Raw genomic sequence first — 6226 nt, 5'->3', positions numbered from 1 at the left:
TAATGTCAAATTTTACTTGATTAATTAATTATTTTCGAAATATATTAACGGTCCGAAATTACGGGGCGTTACACTGCCGGTCACCCGGCTGGGAATACAAGCCTACGGAATTGTCTCAAAAACTTACAGGAATCTCCCAGCCGGGCAGAACACCGGCTGCCGGTCGACCGGCCGGGAGTACATACACACGGGTTCAATGCAAATCGATTTCCAAACCATTCGAAACCAACAAAAATCGTTTCCCATCAATTGTTTACGTATCCTAGTATGATTCTAACTCGGAAAAACAACATATTTGAGCATGTGAATGGGTAATTTCGGATTCAAGAGATGTAGCATGAGATTTTTCACCAAACATGTGAGAATTTCAAACAAGCATGATATTCAACATCCAAATTAGCACTAATCATGAAAGATACAACTTTTAACATTCATATGAGATTATAACCATATAAAACCACACAATTTTAACATAAAAGTCGAGTAACCCATCACCGTTACCTTTTGCACTTAAATCCACAATAGACTCGTCTAACTTTCAAGAATCCACTTCCGGGTTAATTAATCTTTCTCCTAAACATAAGAAAACACAAAATAAGACTAATAATCGAAAATAGAAAAAGGGTACCATGTATAAAATGGTTCGACAGCCCTATAAATGGAGGAAAGTCGGTATCTTTCTTACCTAGAAAGATGGAGGGCGATGAGAGGAAGAGATAGACGCGAAAATCACTTGATTCGGATAAGAAATGAGCAAGTTATGGAGTTTTGAAGATTTGTAAGAGAAATGTATAAAAATGGTGTTTGTTGTTGAGGATGAAAGCTGAAAAATTGAGGAGGAAGTTGTAGTTAGGGTTTCCCTCATTGTTTTTATGAGGAGGAAAGAGTAGTATGTGAGTCTATTGGTCATACTAGGCCCAACATGCCAAATTGAGTCAATATACACAAGAATTTACGTCTCAAGCCCACCACAACTTAAGACGGGAAATATTTTTATTATTATCATTATCATCCGACCAAAATATTTATTTTATATAACTTAAGCTTTAAAAATATAATATTTATAAAAATCATATTTAATAATGAAATTAATTAAATTAAATAATTTAAAATATAAATAAGACAATAGAACGGTTAATTAAATTATAATTGCCAAAATGGAAAATTCGCGGGTGTTACACTGCCGGCCTGTCATGGGTTCCTCGGCCGAGGGTAAGATAGTCTTTCCACCTGCTAGCCACTTGGCCACTATGTGACAAAAGGTGAAAGTCTATAAATACTCATCACCTCTCAATGAGGGGCATACTGCTCTATTTATAGAGCAAAGCCCATTCAGTGGACCAATCAGAGCAAAGCCCATGAAGCGTCCACCAATCAACACCAGGCCACGTGTCAAGCATGCAGCCACGGAATGTCAATCGACACACAGTGACAAATCTTCTTCGACACGCTCCTTGGTATCTACTTGCTAACGGCCAGCTGATCAACCAAGCTTGGCAGCACCGGCCGGGGGCAATCAAAAGCACACGTCATTCTCAACCTTGGTCTTGGCCAGCGCCATTTTCTTTTCCACATTCGATGTCCATTACACAACCATGTGGAGGGGGGATATGGTACGGCCTGAACAGGACCAAGCCGAGGAAGAAGTTCGACATGCGCAGAATACGCTCAACACTCATCGAAGGTCCATACCACGGCATAGACTACGCTGGGGGCAAATTGATGGGGCATATTCTGCACCCGCTGACCGAGTCAACATATTGAGCAAGGTCAAAGCTAAAAGACAAAGAAGTCAACATATTAACGACCCTAACCGACTAAGCCTGTCGGCTGTCACTTGGGTCTCGGCTCGTGAACTAGCTAGCCGAGAGGCATATCCGCGTACTCACATCCAGTCCCCTCGGCATGGAGTCAACCAGGCTGCCCGCCGCCATCATGGGTTCCTCGGCCGAGGGTAAGATAGTCTTTCCACCTGCTAGCCACTTGGCCACTTGGCCACTACGTGACAAAAGGTGAAAGTCTATAAATACTCATCACCTCTCATTGAGAAACTAACTGAAAATCTGATATAAACTCCCTTATCTCTCTATAATATATTTTGCCAAGTTAACACACAACTTATCTCTTTAAGTATACTGACTTGAGCGTCGGAGTGAGTACGTCGGTATCAAGCCGAGCCCTCAGTTTGTTCATCTTTACAGGAGAGAGCGAAAGGAAGAGACAAGCAACGACGTCATTCTACAAGCTTAAGTGGTCATAATCCTGCTCCGGAATTACACCCGGAACAATACACTTCAATTTCAGCGGCTCGGGAGGTCGTGTCGGGTCTTGTTTCTTTCTTTTCCGATTTTTCTTATACGTCACCCAGGTCGCTTCAGGAGTTGCCTTATTCGATTTCAGCACCAAATAACAAGTATTAATCCATTTTTAGCGAGTATCTAATTGTCACCTGAGATTGGTTTATTGCTTACCGGCACCCTCAAATGTCCTCTGTTACTCCACAAAGTTGTGTGAATGCTTTATCTAACCTTAGAAACTGCCTGTGTGATTTACGAACATTTTTGTTTCGGGACCATGTAATCCCAAAAATCGTGTATTATACAATTCAATTTAAATCGTTCGAAAGGTCGTATGGGCCATACATTAAACTATATATACACATTTTTCAAAGGAAGATTGGAGACGATAATAAGGATCACAAGTTTGGTCAACATTTAGTCATAAATATAATTTCCACAAATAGAATCTTACATAATGTTGTATAGTAGCATTATACAAGTAGTTTGTTCATTGTTTCAGGAGAGGCCGAAAGAAAGAGTCAAGCAAAGTCATCATTCTACAAGCTTACGTGGTAACGAATCTGCTCTGGAATTACACCCGGAACAATTGGCGCCGTCTGTGGGGATACCATACTAAAAGCTAGTTAAATCCCTTACAAAAAGAAAAAAAACACAAAACAAAACCCACCCAACAAGCTAAGAAGATGTCGAAACAACAAGAAGTAATTGTGACCGACGAAACTGCATTCTATCAGGATGACACAGTCCACAATTCTGAGATTGGGCAGTCCCCCACCGGCCGGGTAATTCAACCGGCGTACGGGATGCCAATAATACCAGAAACACCGCTGCCCGCCGGCCATGTCATCGCTATGGGACATGTGGTCGATGCGACCAAACCGAAAAAGCCGCTCCTGGACCTGATGGGTAATACGCCGATCACCCCGCCGCAACGACGGTGACGGCAAAGACACCCGGTGACCAGGGCCCATAAAGTGACTCCGATCAACTTGACCGGAGCAATACAAGGAGCTGAGCATGCAAGGACGACGGCGGTGCCCGTGGTGTCAGTGGCAGACCAAAGTCCTTCCCCACCTCGTGGGAGGACAGCGTCGTCGCGGCAACAACGAGGCCACCCCCGAAGAAACGAAGAAAGGAGCCCGACTCACCAGAGTCGGATAACAAGAAGCCCTTCCCGCTACGGGGAGAGAAGCCGGACTAGGGATGCGAGGAGCCGATCGCCGCATGTCATTCGGCACGTGGTCAGACAGCCCCTCCATGACTACGTCCTCGAAGTTCCGGTGCCGACCAAACTGAAGTTGCCGTCCCTATCATACAAAGGGGACAGTGACCCGACCGACCACGCCGAGGCTTTTGAGTCTTACATGTCGGTATGGGAGCAGCCTGATGAGATATGGTGCTGAGTCTTCCCAACAACCCTGCACGGGATGACCCAGAGTTGGTACAAAGGGCTACCTAATGGCTCGGTGTACTGTTACGCCGACCTCAGGGATAATTTCATAGCCCAGTACGCTTGCAACAAGCGAAGGGCCGTGGAGACATCGGATCTCCTGACTATCCGACAGGGGGATGACGAGTCCCTCCGGAGCTACGTCAAGAGGTTCGACGCTAAGGTTCAGCAGATTTGTGAGCTAAACCCCGAACTAGCGGCCTTCGCACTGATGAAAGGCCTGCCGAAGGGCGATTTCAAAAATGAGCTCATCAAGTGCGAAGACCTCAATCTAACCTCCGCCAGAAAGATGGCCGACCGAGCCATAAAGGTGGAGGACTACCACAAGACCTGGGTAGGCCACAGCGAAGCTGGGCAACCAGAGAGGAGGAGCCGCCGGGAGAACACTGACGAAGGTCGCCGTGACAATAATCGGTCACGACACGAAAGATCTAACAGAAACGAAACTCGGCGGGCACCGGGAGTTCGGGACCATACACCCGAGAAGCGGTACCACGGTCTCACCCCCCGGTCAAATCACCGGCCGAGGTCTTTGCCCGAGCAAGAATGAAGGGCGTAAGTGGCAAGGCCCCCAAGACAAAGGCGGAGGGCGACACAAGCCAATTTTGCGATTACCACGGCCAGCCCGACCATAAGACCGACGACTGTCGGCATCTGAAGAACGCCATCGAGGAGCTGATCCGAAAGGGGCCCCTCAGCAAGTATGTAGCTGGGCCCCCGGAATCGAGCTCCGACGGGGCGAATAGGAAATCGGTGTTCCAGAGGATAGGAGTGATCCAGGTGGTTATCGGAGGTAACGAGAACGAAGAGTCAGCTAATGGGCACAAACGGCACCTAAATGAGCTTTACCAAGCCATCAACTTTGTGCCCACCACAGCGATCCCCGCTTCCACCGTCCCCGATATAACCATCGGAAAGAAAGACTACGAAGGAGTCGTAGCCCCATACAGAGACCCGCTGGTGGTCCACCTTGACATAGCCAACCACTTGGTTTAGAGGTGCCTAATTGATACATGCGCCTACACAAACATCATGTTCAGGGAATGCTTCCTCAATCTCGGTCTGAAGATTGAGGACCTGAGCCCCTGTACCAACCCACTATACAGCTTCTCAGGGGCCGGCCTGGTACCCCTGGGATCAATCAAGTTGCCGGTGATGTTTGGCCAGGAGGATACGGCCAAAAATGTTTGGTCTGAGTTCGTGGTCATTGATGGTTCGTCTGCCTACAATGTTCTTATAGGCCGAGTCACTTTGAGCGAGGCCGATGCTGTAATGTCCATCCGGGCCCTGACATTGATGTATGTCTCGGACCGGGGGGAGGCACAAAAGCTCGTCTCAAAGGACGAGAAAGACGAAATTGTCAATGTCCAAGTATCTGCCAGAGGGTGTAACATGCAGTCCCTCAAAGTGGCGAAGAAATCAGAGAAGGGGAAGAGCCCATCCTTACGACAGGAGGGTGATCCGATGAGCACCAACAACGTCTGCATGGTCGAGGGGGCCGAGACCGAGCAAGTGGAAATTGACCCAGGACGCACCGTAACTGTCGGTGTCGGCCTGGAGCCAAAGTTCAGAGCCGATCTCTTAGACCTGCTGAGGAAGAACAAAGACGTCTTCGCGTACTCAGCCGCCGAGATGCCAGGAGTGAGCCGAGAGGTGATCGTTCACAAGCTGAACGTGCTCTCCAACGCTCGCCCTGTCAAGCAGAAGATGAGGAACTCCTCGGCCGAGAAAGATGAGGCCATCAAGGCCGAGGTGGACAAACTATTAGAGGCAGGCTTTATCATGCCTTGTACTTACCCCGAGTGGCTAGCAAATGTTGTAATGGTGATGAAGTCATCGGGGGGGGTGGAGGATGTGTGTGGATTTTACAAATCTTAATAAAGCATGTCCTAAAGATTGTTATCCCTTGCCTCGAATAGATAGTTTAATAGACGCAACGGCATGCTACACTATGCTGAGCCTGCTCGACGCCTTCTCAGGGTACCATCAGGTATTCATGGCCGAAGAAGACATGCCTAAGTGCGCATTCATCACCATACACGGCACATACATGTATAAAATGATGCCGTTCGGTTTGAAAAACGCTGGCGCAACTTACACTAGGCTGGTGGACAAAGTGTTTCAAGATCAAAAAGGGCGAAACATCGAGGCTTACGTCGACGATGCTATTGTAAAAAGCAAGTATGACAGCGAGCATTTGGCCGACTTGAGCGAAACATTTTGTTCACTTAGAAAATACAAGATGAAACTTAACCCAATGAAATGCAACTTCGGTGTCCGGGCAGGTAAGTTCCTCGGCGTGCTTGTCAGTGCCAGGGGAATTGATGCCAATCCAGAGAAAATCCAAGCAATACTGGACCTACCGGAGCCAAGGAATCGAAAAGAGGTTATGATGTTGACTGGGAGGATGGCGGCTCTTGCCCGTTTCATCTCTCGGTCAGCCGACAAGAGCACCCCATTCTTCAAAGTGTTGAAG

Source organism: Silene latifolia, chromosome 7 (genome assembly GCF_048544455.1).
Source record: "Silene latifolia isolate original U9 population chromosome 7, ASM4854445v1, whole genome shotgun sequence".
Lineage (NCBI taxonomy): Eukaryota > Viridiplantae > Streptophyta > Magnoliopsida > Caryophyllales > Caryophyllaceae > Silene > Silene latifolia.
Note: the sequence above shows the minus strand (reverse complement) of the source record.